The 16,175-nt window shown below is 44.8% G+C and overlaps 1 long non-coding RNA gene across 1 annotated transcript; it reads right to left on the bottom strand.

Moving 5' to 3' along the window:
- Window positions 1–7,129: 7,129 nt before the first annotated feature.
- On the bottom strand, window positions 7,130–14,512 carry LOC143839024 (uncharacterized). Its single transcript, XR_013231528.1, has 4 exons — window positions 14,356–14,512; window positions 8,425–8,529; window positions 7,899–8,204; window positions 7,130–7,413 (listed from the first exon to the last, which is right to left on the bottom strand). It is a non-coding gene; the product is annotated as an uncharacterized LOC143839024 (long non-coding RNA).
- Between the last annotated feature and the right edge of the window lie 1,663 nt (window positions 14,513–16,175).

The raw sequence follows: 16,175 nt of genomic DNA, 5'->3' as shown, positions 1-16,175 counted from the left end.
ACGATGATAAAATAGAAAGAGGGAAGAAAAGACGTTAGACAAACGGCGGAAGGATGGAAAGCAAAGGGCAGAAAAAAGACGACTGAGGGAACAAAAAGGCGGGAAATGACAGAAGAGAAAGGAGAAATGAAAGAATGACAGGAAATAGAAGGATGAAAAGAAAGAACGGCAGAAGGAAGGGAAGAAACGGCTGATGGGAAGAAGAAAGAAAAAATAAAGTTGACAGAAGGACTGAAGAAAGAATGATTTGCACTGGAATAAGTGGTAAAATGGACCTTACTAGATTCCTGGAAAGGGTTTACTTGATTTTTCAGTCATCCCCCCCCCCCCACACACACACACACTAAGACTAATGATTCTCTGTATGGCCCATTATGCACGGCCGCTGAAACGGCGATTTCGAGTCACATGGAAAACGCGGAGGGGGAAGACGCGACGCACACCGGTTATGCACGGGGCGGGACGCAACGGTGGCAAAAACCCAGAGTAACCGATTATACATGCGGTGATCCCAGCGCCACTTTTGGTTGCGCCCCGGTCACCTGGAAGCTGCGCTTTCTTCTGCGTTTCGCTAACGCGGCTTTTTCGGCAGCATGCACTGAATCTGTGGCCGGTTGCAGCTGGCTCCGTGCATTATCGGTGATAATGTGCGCTATCCCCTCCGTGCATAATGGGCTATAATCAACATATTCTAAGCCAACATGCAAAAGACTAAAATACAATGTTTCTTCAGTACATGCTGGTTTTTGGGAGTTTTTATACAAAGAACCATGTGATCCCTCCATCTGCTATCTGACATGATGCTATCTGGCATTCTACCACCTTGACTTCCAACACCCTATCTCACCACACATGTAAACCAGGATAAAGTTTTGGCTTGATGCTGCAATCATCCACTTAAGGGCCGTGTGTGAATGAGGGATAGCTTCCTCATAGGGAAGGTGTGGAGAGGATAGTTGTACAGCAAAAAAGTACAGTTGAAAGAATTCCAGCAGCACCATTAAGGACTAGAAACTTTATTCCAGCATAAGATTTTGGTGGGATTCACTTCTTCAGAGGTATTGTAGTATATGTCCAGGCTTTCCTTCGTTTAAAAAATCTACAGTGATCCATATTGCTGAGGGTAGGTAAGATGGTGAACGAATAAGCAGTAATGGACAGAATGTAAAAACTGCATAGAATTTACTGGCAGGGAGGAGTGTATCTTTCTTACCCCCCCCCCCCACTCAAAACTCCGCAAAACATCTCTTCACTATGTACTTCCTCAGGGTTGCCAACATCCAGGTGGGCTCTAGAGATCTCCAGAATTAAAACTAATCTCCAGGAGACAAAGATCAGTTCCCCTGGAGAAAATGGCTGCTTTGGAGGGTGAACTCTGCATAATTATGTACCAGTGAGGTCTCATCCATCCCCAAATCTTGCTGTCCTCCAAAATCTCTGGGTATTTCCCAACCCAAAGTTGGAAATCCTGTTATTTCACCCAACTTGCTTCCAGCCCACTGTTCAGTAGACAGAACAGCTGCCTAGCCTGGCGTGGACAAGTCTCATCCTTGGGAGAAGAGCTCCTTGGCTGCGGCTCACATCTCTCTTATCTGTAAGCAGCCCCAATATATACATGTGAAGGAGAAAGAAAGGAACTTTGGGTAAGTCTTGTGTTGACTTGGTATTCACCACTATAGTAATTCATGGAGCAGGTCAGAGTTGTTATCAAAATTGAAGATTGTTTATTTGTTTATTAGATTTTTTTAAAGTGCTGTTCATCCAGAGTGTCTTGTGGTGACTTAAATCCAAAAAGGTAAAAACAGCATGAAAACAAATAACATATATAAAATATTAACATTAAAATATAAAAATGTGGTGCCTAGCTCCAGCACCTGTCCTAACCCTAGCACCTGTCTTTTATTCCTCTTGATCTGTTCCTTGTTTTTTTGTGAGGTTTTTGTACCTTTGCAGTATTTCAGTGGGTCTTCAGAGATCTCGCATATTGTTTCCATATGAACAAAGATTGAATCCAGTGGTACTTTTAATACCAACAAAGTTTTATTCAAGAAGAAGAAGAGTTGATTTTATACCCTGCTTTTCACTACCCGAAGGAGTCAAAGAAGTTTACAATTGCCTTCCCTTCCTCTCTTCATAACAGACACCCTGTGAGGGAGGTGAGACTGAGAGAGCCCTGATATTAATGTTCAGTCAGAACAGCACTATCAGGGCTGTGAGGAGCCCAAGGATGAACGGGGAATCAAACCTGGTTTACCAGATTAGAAGCTGCCATTTTTAACCACTACATTATTATTATTGTTGTTGTTATTGTTATTGTTATTATATTGCAATTTATTTCCCGTTACTCCCTAAAGACTCAATGCAGGTTACAAATGTCAGATAAAAATGTCAGATAAAAACCTTAAAAATCCCATTAAAACCCCCTGACATAAAACCATAAAATACAACAATATCAAACACTGTACAATAAAGATACAACAGAAACGTCCCATTTCTAGCAGTCCCCAGCAATACCTCTAGGGGGGGTACTGTTAGCTTATACCAATTGTCCCCAACCTTTTTATCACCGGGGACCGGTCAACGCTTGACAATTTTACTGAGGCCCGGCGGGGGGGTAGACTTTTGCCGAGGTACGTCGCTGCCTCTGCCTCAGCCGCTGCTCCACTTGCTTTCCCACCAGCGCCAGTGACTTCCCGCTACCCACTGGGGGGCGCTGCCAGGAGCAGCTGTGCGGTGCCACACCGAGGGGCAGCCCCAGCCATGGCAGCCGCTGGAGAGCAGCAAAGGTGAGCCGGCAGCAGAGTGGCAGGGCAACCCCCGAGGCAGCAGCCAGGGAGGAGGACGAGGAGGAGCCGTGGCCCGGTACTGACTGATCCACGGACAGGCACCGGTCCCCGGACTGGGGGTTGGGGACCACTGCCATAGATAAACATCTATGGCGGTGGTCCCCAACCCCCAGTTCGCTAAATAGGCCTATCACCAAGCAGGGAAACTAGTATGAATTTGAGACCTGGGATTGTATTCAAGAGTCCCTCCCCCCCCCCTTTGTTCACCCTCTCAGTTTTCTAGATGGCATAGAACAGTGGTCCCCAACCTTTTTATCACCGGGGACCACTCAACGCCTTTTACTGAGGTCCGGTGGGGGGGATAGTTTACTCCTCTACTCTCAACCAATGCCCTAGCACTCTCTGATAGCTATGGTAATGTTTAAACATCCCTTCAAAATAAGAAACAGACACGCCACAACAATGAAGTGTGTTGTAAAGGGCTGGGGGGGATGAAGTAAAGGGCTGGGGGGGGAAGAAGGCGTCCTTCGGGTCCCACCTCCAGTTAGTCGAAGGACCACATGTGGTCCGCGGCCCACAAGTTGGGGATCGCTAGCCTAGAAGACCCACTGTGCAAACACAATCTGCTAGGTTTTTAATATGTAAGCCAGGGGTCCCCATCATGGAACTCAAAGGTGCTGTAGTGCCCAATGACATATCAGCATTTGAATGTTTTGAATGGGATATACAACCGTTTAGGGTGAGTTTATTGTTTTTCAAGAGTTTTTGCTCTAGTTAGGATTTCTCTTTGCATTTTTATGACCACGTAACTATTTTCATGTTACAGTTAATAACCTAGTAGATGTTTTCATCATTTGTACAATTTGGTAGATGTTATCAACCATCTTTTCACAATAGATTGTTTAAATAGAGCTTTGTTGCTTATTTTATAGACTCATGTAAGATTTTCCATTTTGTAGAAGTCGCTCATTTTATTAGTTCATTCACAGACTGGCAGAACTGAACTGACTGGAATTCCACAGACTGGAATAGTTCATTCACAGACTGGCAGAACTGAACTGAAGAAGACACATGCCGAAACATTTTCAGATCTTTTTTTTCCTTCAAGCAAATTCGGCGAATAGATATTTTCATCGAAGGAAGGAACTGTGATAAGTTTGTTATTTGTTGTTTATTGTAATTAGCAAATTCTGCCACATGGTATATTTCTTCATGCCCAATAACAGCTTTTGTGGTGCCCACCAAGCCCTTTCAGAAAGGAGGCGGGACTCTCGCCTGACACAGCTTCTGATTGGCTGTGCAGATTAAATTAATGGTGCTTCCGCAGCAGCTACTTCCACAGTGTTGATTATTCTCTGTCTCTCTCTTCTCTTTTCCAATATCTTGTTTGAATTGGGCTCCTTGCAGATGGGTCTCGACGTGCAGAAGAAATAGAGTTTGCTAGAATAGATGCTCAACTGGCATAGCAAGCTAGTAAACCTGGGTGCCTTACGTGTAAGCCCGGCCACAAGGCAGCATGGCATTTGGGCTCTTCGGCATGGCAGATCTTGGCTTTCATGTAAATAAAACAATGAGGCGGCCGATCGGACCGTACCGCTTCAGAACTGCATGTCGATGGATATAAGCTATGGACTTTTAAGGCTGTTATCTCTTTGTTGACTAAAACAGGGGGGACCTCTGTCTTTTTGAGTCAGTGGGCACATTTGCAATTCTGGCCCAGTGTGGTGGGCACAGCCCCCAACTGGCTGCCGTGCAATGGCTGCTGAAGGAGGTGGAGCCTGCTGCAAAGTGGCTGCCACAGTTTAACAGCATGATCTTTGTGCTGTGGTGGCAACTGCTGCCAAAGCAATGTTTAAAAAAATCTGCACCACCAATCAGATCTCCTCTGGTTAATCAGATACCTGGCTGGATAAAAGCCACACCTGCCCAAATCCATTTTCTAAAAGAACCTGGCAAGGGGTTGGTGAGCCCGGTGCGTTTAGAAGGGGCAGGTTATAAAGATAAAGATTTATTATTTATTTCTACAATCCCAAATTAGATAATTAACTTAAAATGGCAATTTCAAAGGCAGAATTATTTGTGCGCATTAACAAAAAGGCACACCAAATGACAAGGGGAAAGATCCTCTTGTTTGCCGAATTGGCTTTCTGCGTGAAGAGGAATTTTTAGGCACCAGAGACTGCTTCAGGACGTGACTCTATCTCCCCTTTTGTAATGACCCAATCCATTCTTCGGCTAGCCGAATCTTTTCTTTTTCTGTTGGTCCTCTCTATGTGTCCGAAAAGCCTGCTCTCATGAGCTGGAAAACAAGAAATGTCACTGAAAAAGATTCCTTTGTGCTGCTTCACAGTTTTGCAGGCTTATTCTGGATAACTCCTGCCTCTGACTCCCCATGAATGAGATCTCCAGATGGCCCAAGAGTGAATCTATAGAGGAGTTTTGTAACTGAAGCACTGGGCTCAGGAAACTAACTATATTCCCCTCTCCTTTCTTATGTAGGAAATTTCAGGGCCAATTAGACAACTAGAGAGACCTGTAAAGATCTGGAGAGATTTAAGTTCTGCTGACTGTAAAGAGAGCCTTTGGTGACTTTGTAAAATATTGTTTAATACTGATCCTGTCTTGAGTTAAGGAGCCAGCTTGGTGCCTGGTTAAGTGTGGCAGCTTCTAATCTGGCGAGCCTATTTGATTCTCCACACCTCTGCATGCAGCCAGTGGGGTGACCTTGGGCTTGTCACAACTCTGATAGAGCTGTTCTCACACAGCAGTAATGTCAGGGCTTTTTCAGCCCCACCTACCTCACAGAGCATCTGGAAAGGAAGGGAAAGCGATTGTAAGCAACTTTGAGACTCCTGGTAGAGAAAAGGGAGGAGAGACAAAGATTCCTAACTACATCTCTTGCTGAGAGAGAAGGTAACACTGAGGGTGGACTTTTTCTAAGAGAAGGATATTGTGGGAGTAAGCCCCATTGAATAAAATGGGACATTTATTAAAGGACATATTTAGGCTTGCTATCTTCATATCTCAGCTTAAAACTTTTTCTTCCTTATTTGTCCAGAGTCATTAGCCTGCCCAGCCCAAGATGGGAGGTTATATTCCCCATCAAGAAAAGTCTCTTTGACAATAGAACAGGCAGGATATACCACTGGGTAGCTTAAGGCTGATCTTGGCTGATGGCTAACAGAAATACTTTATTATCTAAGGATAAGTCTTTACCAGCTAAGGATGCCACCCTCCAGGTGGGACCTGGGAATCCCCTGGAATTATAGCTCATCTCCAGATGGCAGAGATTAGTTCCCCTTGGAGAAAATGGATGTTTTGGAGGGTAGACTCTATCACACTGTACCCCCTCTGAGGTCCCAGTCCTCCCCAAGCTCCATCCCCAAATCTCCAACCAAAGTATTTGCATGATGCTCTGTCCTGAACATAATGCTGTGTGTATAGGAAAGGAGTTCTAACCACACTATTTATCTATTTACTTTATTTATCCCACACCTTTCTCCCCAATGGGGACCCAAAACAGCTTGTCCTTCTCTCATCTGTATTTCCCCCCCACAACAACCCTGTGAGGTAGGCCGAGAGTGTTTAACTGGCACACAGTTCACCCAGTTCCATGGCATTGTGGGTATTTGAACCTGGGTCTCTCTGTTCCAAGTCTGACATATCACTGTTCTGGCTATTAAGATGTGATCAGACCTGGGCACTGAAAGAATTGCAAGTCAAGGGGACCTTCCTGACTAAGGAAGCTAGTGCTGTCCGTGCTATATGCAAGAACCAAGCTTTCGAATTATTAAGGATGAAAAATGGAAAGATACTTGAACCAGGTGATGAGGAAAGCTGTAGTTTGGTCAAGCCAAAGAACAATGTTGGTGGCCTCATCATCGTTATGGCTCTCTCTTTGATAACACACAAATGTGCATTCCCATATCCTGGCAGCTGATGGAGCAGGAATTCTATCTTTTACCACAAGATTCAGCATCACAAAACATTTATTTTCCTGGCTGTATTTTAATAATTGCAGATTAGACACAGGATGCTTAATTGACTATACTGGTTCTCTTTTTCACACAGAAGCAGAACATTTTCTTTCTTTCTTTCTTTCTTTCTTTCTTTCTTTCTTTCTTTCTTTCTTTCTTTCTTTCTTTCTTTCTTTCTTTCTTTCTTTCTTTCTCTCTCTCTCTCTCTCTCTCTCTCTCTCTCTCTCTCTCTCTCTCTCTCTCTCTCCCTCCCTCCCTCCCTCCCTCCCTCCCTCCCTCCCTCCCTCCCTCCCTCCCTCCCTCAGTGCATGGGTTGAAATCCCAGAGCTGTTTTTGGTCATGCCGGAGTAAAACTAATGCCCTCAACCACATCTAATGCTAAATTTCCCCCACACACACACACACTGGGGTCTCCTTAATTTTCTACCTAGCAGTAGTAGCCGATGAATAAAGTAAAAAAAAGACATTATCACACTAAAAGATAATATGAAACAGGTAGAGAAAGAGCAATATCACTTATGAACATTTTAATGAATTAGACATTAACAAACAAAATGGGCCAGCCAAGTTGTCCAAATCAGAGCACCAGGAGACAGCGATGGTCCTGCCGTTGCTGACGTTGTCTCCTGGCTTGTTGTCCTGATGGTCCCCTGTAGGTTAAAGAGACCGATATACCAGCATCACACATTGTGCACTGAGAACATCTGGGCCACCCTGGCCACTAAAAGTCTTGCCTCTCTCTAACCCGCCAGCACATCGTGAAATCTGTTGACATCACCCAGGAGTTAGAATGGAGCACAGGGGCCCTATTGCCTCATAATAAATCTCTCCTTCAGCACGTAATGAAATGTTCTACACACTGCTGCTGCTTTAGGGGCAATGGTAGGAGGGCATTGAGAGGTCTGGCCCTCATGTCCACTTGGTTTTGACCACCAAGTGTCTGACTTGATGTGCCCCAGGTCGGCTGGGCTTGATCCTGCATGGTTTCTCTTGTGTTTTTATGACAGGGCACTCTGTGCTAAGATAAGTGAGGTGTCAGATTGACACACATGGACCTACTCCTGAGCTGTGTATCTGAAGTGTAATTGGTAGAAATGTGTTTCTCAGTGTGGGAGTAGAAAATGACCATACTCACCTCCGCCCTCCTACCGCCTCTGCTTCCACCCCGGCAGTGGGACACCCTGCCGTGGCTGGAGTGAGCCGCTCTTCCCCCTCAGACCCTGGTGCCGAGACACCAGGGTGGTGTTCTCAACTGGGGGGAAGAGCGGAGGTCTTCCGTGGGGTGGAGCTGCTGTTCGGGGGGAGGCGAGGGGCCCTGGCTCTCGGATGGGTAGCTTTAAGCTTACCCGCTTCGAGCCAGGGCCGCCCTTACCAGCCCCCACCAGGCTGAAGCAGCCCACACCCCGATCCTCCAGCTGCGGTGGGATCTTCCTGGCCGCCTCTGGAAATGAAAATCAAGAACAGCAAAATGAACATAGTCACTGGGGGAAAATGCCCCCCCCCAAGCTCTTCCACGGGCTCTTCCCTTGGGCAACAGTCAGAACATCAGGCAGAGTTAAGGCCTCGGAGGGAGCTTGTGGCACTTGCCAGCTCCGGACTCCCAAAGTATTCTCAGTTGGGGCACACCCTCTCCCTGCTCATGTGCAGCTGGAGGTTCTTACCGTTGTTTTTAAAAATTGGCGGAAGGCGGCCAAGTTCTCCACTCTGGGGGGCAGATGTTCCAAAAATATTCATTTTTCTTCCTTTTAGAAGGAACCCATCTATTTCTGGAGAAAAAGAGGAATTAGAGAAAACTGAGCTAGTTAATGATTCAGGATCACACACCAGCTAGGGTGAGACCTCCCTCTCCGGACTGACCCTGAAACATCCTTTCTACGCTTCCCCCGGAGGCTGGCTTTTCAGGGAGGAGAGGGAGAAGGTGTTTCCTTACCTGAGAGATGTGTCTAGAAACCTGGAGGGGACCCTAAGCAAGGAATTAACTGAGATGGAGCCTTTGGCTGGGCTCACATGAATTGTAAATGTTGTCTAGCTTCCCATTCAACTCCCGAGGTCATCCTGGCTAGACTCAGAAGAAGTTTTGAGGGTTTTTTGGTTCATTAATGGAGTAGCCTCCTCACACAGGGGTTCCTTGTTTTCTTCAGCCTTTAGGCCCCACAATGTTTGACTCAAGGTGGGAACTTTCGTGCTCATGGATGCTTCCTCAGCCATGCACACAAACGCTCCCACCTGGAATACAACTTTGTTGGGCGTGAAGGTGCTGTGGGACTCCACTTTTACTCTGCTAGTTGAGACCCACTGGCTCCCTCGTTTTCTCGCTTCTATTTGGAAATCTTCCAACTTGGACTCTCCGCTTGGCTGCAGTAGCCTCATCCTGCTCCAAATCTTTGGCGCAAATGCCCCCACCGGTGCTGGGTGGCAGGATGTCCCCCTGGACAGACTGTGATGCAAGAATGGTTCTGGCCATCCCCATGGCAACCCTGCAGCCAATGAGGCAGAGGCAGGAAGGAGCCTTGGAGAGGCCAGTACTGAGGACAGCAGAGGGCCTCAGGGCAGGCAAGAGTGACCAACCAGGGGCTCGGGGCCAGAGACAGAGGATTAGGGGAATTGGGCAGAGATTCACTCCCTCTGCTTGGGAGACACTTCTTGGTTGCCAACCTCTGGGGGCAGCCTGGAGATCTCCCAGAATTCCAGCGGCTCTCAGGCAGCAGAGATCAGTGTCCCTGTAGAACCAAGTAGGTAGACAAATTGAGAACCAGGCTGCGTTGGAGGGCAGGCTTTGTGGCATGATGTCATCCACACCCCAACCCCTCCCTCCCAGTCTCAACCCCCCCCCCCCCAGCCCCCAATAATCTCCAGGTATTCCCTGTCTGAAGCTGTCAACCCCAGAGGACTCACTGAAGGCCTCCCTCCCTTCGTACATCCCCTTCATTTAAGGAGGGGAACCTGCCAGAGGTCCTGAGAGTCTTATGCTCTTAATCCTAAATGTGGGAGGAAGTAATGGATGTGGCTTAAGCCTATCATCCTCTTTGACAATCCAGTGTGGTATGCTGGATAGATGATTGGATTCGGATCCGGGAGACCCAGGTTCACACCTGCCATGGAAGTTAGCTAGGTGACCGTGGATTAATTATAAGGATGGACATGAACCGGCTGATGAACTCAAGTTCATCACCAATTTTTCACAGGGGACAGAAAGCTGAGCAGTGGGCCTACCAATCAGTTGTTGGTTTAAATGCCCCCCCCCCTGCTCTCTGCTCTCCACAAAAGCTGTGGGAAGCAGTAAGCAGGGATATAAACTTGAAATGGCTCACAAACAGACGCGAACAGCATCGGTTCATGAGCCAGCCTCCCGGTTCGTATGAGTTACTTGCTCAGCCACAAATCACGAACTGAATTTCACCCTAGTCAGGTATTCTCTTAGCCTAACCTTCCTCACAGGGTTGTTGTGATAATAAAATGGAGGCTAATGTAGGCTGCTTAGGCTTCCTTCTTCCAAGGGAAGAATGGTAGGTTATATTTAGATAGTTACTGCTGCTTAAAAAGAAAATCAAACAAAGAACGTGCCATAGATCAGTGGTCCCCAACCTTTTGCTGGTTGGGGACCGCCTCCGGGGGTGGAGAAGAGCCGGTGGCCCGGGCGCTGCGCATGCACGTTTTCTCCACCAGGGGCGCTAACGCGCATGTGCGGCAGCTCCACGCATGTGCGTTTGTGTCCGCCGGTGTGCCAGCAGCTGCGCCTGCCTCTTTCCCCACCCTGTAGCAGCAAGAAGCTAGCCGGGCTGTGAGCGAAGCGGCCGATTTGGTGGCCGCTTCTCTCGCGACCTGGTGAGTTTTTCACTGCGGGGGGGGGGGGAGAGGCAGGCGTGGCCGCCAGTGCCTCTCTACCGAGGCCTTGGCAGCCCTGGTACCGGGCCGCGGACCGGGGATTGATGACCCCCAGCTTATACCACAATCTATCAGCTTTCATGTGTGAGCACTGAAGAAGTGTCCTTGCACTCAAAAGTTTGTACTTCAAATAAAACTGTGTTAAAGGTGCCACTGTACTTAAACATTGTCTTGCTACTTCAGACAAATATGATTTACCCAACTTAATCTGGTTCCACATGAGGCAGTCTTGTCTCCTGTTTTAGTATGTCCTATTAAAATTTGAGAGCTATGATGGTTGAATGCAGTCTTCAGAGTCAGAAGCAGTGTATCTTTGAATACCACTAGCTTGAGAATAATTGGAGACTTTGGCTTCTGCACCTTTTTTATAATCTTTCTAGAGGCGTCTGATGAACTGATGTAGGCACATAGATGGTCTGTCTGATTCAACATGATTTACCTTGTGTTCTCACTATAGGTAGACATTAGGGATAGCTTCTATTCTGTGTATGTCAGGAGATGCATATTTATGGAAGATGTGATTCAGGTGGACTTGAAAAGAGAGTGAAATTAGCTTCACATGCAAAGGCTCCTAGCTATCTGCCTTCTGTAGTAACCATGTTTCTTGCCTGTTCTGCTGTCATAGCAGTAGGGGGAAGCACAAAACCCATGAACAAGTGAATAGGGGAAATGCATTTCACCAAAGAGTATGATTCATCAAAATTACAGGAGTGATTCTTCTAAGACTTTTTTTTTAATGTAATATTTCTGGTGGTATTTTTGAGATGTGATTGTGTCAGAAATCCATATATGAATTTGGAAGGCCGACAATGTGTGAAAATTAGAGAAATATATCCTAAATCAGATTAGATTTGCAGGAGGTTCTGGGGGAAGATTTGGGAATTGTATTGCATGTTTTTAATATGGATGGAAGGCTTTCACAAATGCAGCATGTTTATTCAAAAGTACATTTCACTGACCTTGAGGAGGCTTACTTCCAGGATAGAGTGGCCAACTCTAGGCTGAGAAATTCCTGCCAATTTGATGTTGGAGCCTTAAGAAAGTAGAATTTAGGAAGAGGATGGACCTCAGTAGGTTATAATGCCATAGAGTCCATCCTCCAAAGCAGCTGTTTTCTCCAGGGGAACTGATCTCTATAGACTTGGTCAGAATTTTAATTACAAATGCAGTATAGGTAGAAGACAAGATGACATGTATTTTATTCATTTTCTTATTTATACTTGCTAATATTTTCATATTGCTGTGATTCTTGATTTTTATCAGTTAAAGAATAACTAAATAGATTTTAAATAAAGTTCTTTAAAGAGAACATTAAGTGATTCGTGGACATGATGCAAGGTTTTCCCCAGGACCTGGATTAAATACTTTCTGACCTGCCTTCATTGAGAAGACTGGTATAGGTACTGAGTGATCATTGAAGAAATTGATTATTTGACACACAACCTTGTAGTATAAGTGTTAATACATTGATTTCAAACAGTCAAAGAGACTTTTATTTTCCATATGCCTGTTTTAAGTAATGCCCACTCGCAAGTGGAAAAGCTATGTGCTGAGGACCTGAGAAACTAAAACCACACTGAATCTGTGAGGTGCACTCCAGGGTGACTTCTGGACATTCTCTTTTCCTCTCTCAGTATCAGCTGCCTTATAAGGTTGATGTGAGAATAAAATGAAGGGAGTAGTACCATGCCTGGTGCCCTGAATTCCTTTGAGGAAGGGTAGGGTAAAAATGGATAGATAGGTAAATAGGAAGGAAGACTTCCTGCTTTTAGAGTTGCCAAACTCCAGGCGGTCTCCAAGTGACAGATTAGTTCTTTTTGAGAAAATGCCTGCTTTGAAAGGTGTATCATATGGCATTACATCTCATTGATCTCTTTCCTCTCCCCAAATGGTACCCTACTTAGGCTCCACCCCCAAAATCTCTAAGTATTTCCCAACCCAGAGCTGACAACCCTACTTCCCCTTAAGGTTTGCTTGGTATCTCCTTTACTGTCTTTTAGGCACCAAGCCAAAATACATCTTTTAATCCAAGCTTTTAATTAGGTGTTTTATCTTTCCAAAGGTTATATGTTCTTCTGACCTTAGGTCTTTTTTTATAGGCAGTTATATATGTATATATATATGTGTATATATGTATGTATGTGTTTGTGTGTGTATATATATATTTATTTATTTGGATTTTTATACCACCCATTTAAGTTCTGGGCTCATTATAATCGCTAGCTGTTGATAATTTATCATTGTAATTATAAGTGCCCTGAAGCAGGACCCTGGAGATATGGCACAGAAATCTTTTAAATAAATAAGTTCACATTGTACATCTCCTGAATAAAAATAAGATTGTATTATACATCTTTTAGGGATGTCAATAGTTGTTCCAGACCTCTTTCTACCTACTTCCTGGAGAAATAATAAACCTGTGTCTTGGATGACTGCAGTCAGTTATTGGGCTTTTTATTGTTGCTCTGCCCACCAAACGTTCAATTATCAACATGAGGATCGACATGGTCCCTGAGCAGCTAATAGATATTTACATGGTCAAGCTGAATTTTGTTTCCAGACATTAGACCAGGAGGAAACTGGCTTACAAAACAAACATAGCAAACCCACAAAGTAGAAATCAGAGGTTTGGAGCTGCTACTGACATCCCCAAAAGAAAACCATTGTGCTGAGAATCTGTTTCTTATTATAGTGTGTGATGAAATGCAATAAACGTTTGTTGGCTTTCACTCCCCCCTCCTCCTGTTTATGGCAGCAATAATAGTTTGAGGAGCCATATAACTGTAAGAATTGTTTTCCCTTGCAGTGTTCACAAATGATTGATCGGAGACTTGACACTGTTTTTAATAGCAAAGTTGCTTTTCCCATTAGTAATTTTTTTCCTTCCTGTTCTGGATGACTCTGGTCAGGCCTGGTTCAGGTATAGGCATGCACTTAAGAAACCCAAGGTGTCCACCCAAGGTGTCCAGTTAGCTTTCCTATTCTAACTGCTAACTAGAGATACTCTTCAGTAACGGTGTATGTTTGTTCTATGGGTAAGGTAAAGGTATCCCCTGTGCAAGCACCGAGTCATGTCTGACCCTTGGGGGTGACACCCTCTAGCATTTTCTTGGCAGACTCAATACAGGGTGGTTTGCCATTCCCTTCCCCAGTCATTACCGTTTTACACCCCAGCAAGCTCATTTCACTGACCTCGACCTCAGAAGGATGGAAGGCTAAGTCAACTTTGAGCTGGCTGCTGGGATCAAACTCCCAGCCTCATGGTCAGAGCTTCAGACAGCATGTTGGCTGCCTTACCACCCTGTGCCACAAGAGGCTCTTGTTCTATGGGTATAGTACACAAATAAATACTATAAAATCAGAGTCCAGTAGCACCTTTAAGACCAACAAAGATTTATTCAAGGCGTGAGCTTTTGAGTGCAAGCACCCTTCGTCAGACGAAAGCTCATGCCTTGAATAAATCTTTGTTGGTCTTAAAGGTGCTACTGGACTCTGATTTTATTGTGCTACTTCAGACCAACACGGCTACTCATTTGAATCTACAAATAAACACTGTTAGTGAATCTTTGTTTCCATTCTAAGCTCTTTTTATAAAAGCAGAATTATTGCATTGTTAACAGATTTACATCAACAAAGCAATGGATCATACATCACTGTTACATAGATAGTTAAAGAACAGCAATCACATGAATTTGTAAGTTTCTTACCACAGAGTATGCAGATCACAGGCAAGGAGCCCCTTCTCAAAAGATGCTCTCAATCAACACACATTCTCATCCTGAAACCAGCTGTAGCTCCTTAAAGACTAACAACATTTGTGGCAGGGTATGAGCTTTTGTGAGTCACTGCTCATTTCTTCAGATGTCCTAAGTGATAAAGGGGGACATTCTTGGCTAAATCATTATCATATAACTTCAAACAGGATACAAGGCTATCCATATTTAAAATAACATTTTAGAATATACAGAGAATGCTACTTGATTCTTTATACTTTTTATCTTAACAAAGTCTGTTTAAAAATAATGAATATAATGTTACCCTGGCAAATGCCCCCATAATAAAAGGCAGTCCTCAAGAAGGCACCCCCATATGCTTGGCACATACTTGGAACTGTGCAGGCTAGTACACAGAGAGATCAGACTGACAGTGGCTTGATATGGAAAGTCATTGGATTCATTACTTGGACTAGAATCTCCATCTTGTCTGGAATTGCTAGAACGAGATAGAAAAATTCCCTTTTCCTCCATTTCTTCTAGGCCAGTCCAACTGACAAGCCTAAATGGGCAGTTATGGGGAGAGAATAGGACCATTGCCCCTCCCAGCCCAAACATCAGACAGTCAATAGGAAAGGAATATCCCACCAGGAACTAACTGAAACGTGTCTCCTCACCCCAAACTATTTGTTCAGTGTGATTTCTGTCTAGCAGTATCTCCCTTGCTCTACTGATCTTTATCAGTTAACCCATCAGTGCCACTGAATAGACAAAGGTGAGAACATATCCGAATAGTCTCCAACCAGACTAGATACTGTCTATCTTTGAGACATGCCTCACATGACTGTGAGTCATACTCTAGACAGCCCACTTAAATCACACTTCAACTCACTTATCAGGTACACCTAGGGCTCTTGTCTGCATCTGACTGTGGGAATTTAAACAGTATATAAATCCCTGCCCAACGTCCAATAGTGTGCGTTTGTCTTGATCCCAGGTTGACCACTAAACTAAGCATCTGCCCTAGCTATTCAAGGACTCCCTCTCTGCTGGACAGGTTGTATGCTTTTCTTGTCTCCACATTGATTCCTGTATCTTGGATGCTATAATTTTATTTCTCTCTAAATTTCTCTCTAAATTTATTTATTTCTCTCTAAATTCTGTATGTGAAATTGTTTAGGATCTCCTTTTAAATAAAAATCTGTTTGCATTCAATATTAATCTGCCTCAGTTCCTAAAAGGTAAAGGTATCCCCTGTGCAAGCACCAAGTGGGTCATGTCTGACCCTTCGGGTGAGGCCCTCCAGCGTTTTCATGGCAGACTCAATACGGGGTGGTTTGCCAGTGCCTTCCCCAGTCATTACCGTTTACCCCACCAGCAAGCTGGGTACTCATTTTACCGACCTCGGAAGGATGGAAGGCTGAGTCAACCTTGAGCCAGCTGCTGGGATTGAACTCCCAACCTCATGGACAGACAGCTTCAGACATCATTTCTGCTGCCTTACCACTCTGCGCCACAAGAGGCTCACCTCAGTTCCTACAGGTGGTAAAATCTTGCTATTATCAGCCTTTTTTAATGACAGGCCATTTCCAATAACAACATGTTTCTCAAATATATGGATACATTTTGACACTCAATTGATACACCCATCTTTGAATCAACTTTACTTTGGGGAAGCTGGACATTCTGAGATGCTCCTGCACCTGAACCTTAACAAATTCTGATAGAAGACAGCTTCTAATCTACACAAGGTCATATAACTGTTACCTTGTATTCTTCAAAGCTATTCTCTTCTGGGCCTTTAGGCTTCCTTC

Source organism: Paroedura picta, chromosome 5 (assembly GCF_049243985.1).
Source record: "Paroedura picta isolate Pp20150507F chromosome 5, Ppicta_v3.0, whole genome shotgun sequence".
Classification (NCBI taxonomy): Eukaryota; Metazoa; Chordata; class Lepidosauria; order Squamata; family Gekkonidae; genus Paroedura; species Paroedura picta.
Note: the sequence above shows the minus strand (reverse complement) of the source record. Positions and strands in the feature narration are given on the sequence as shown.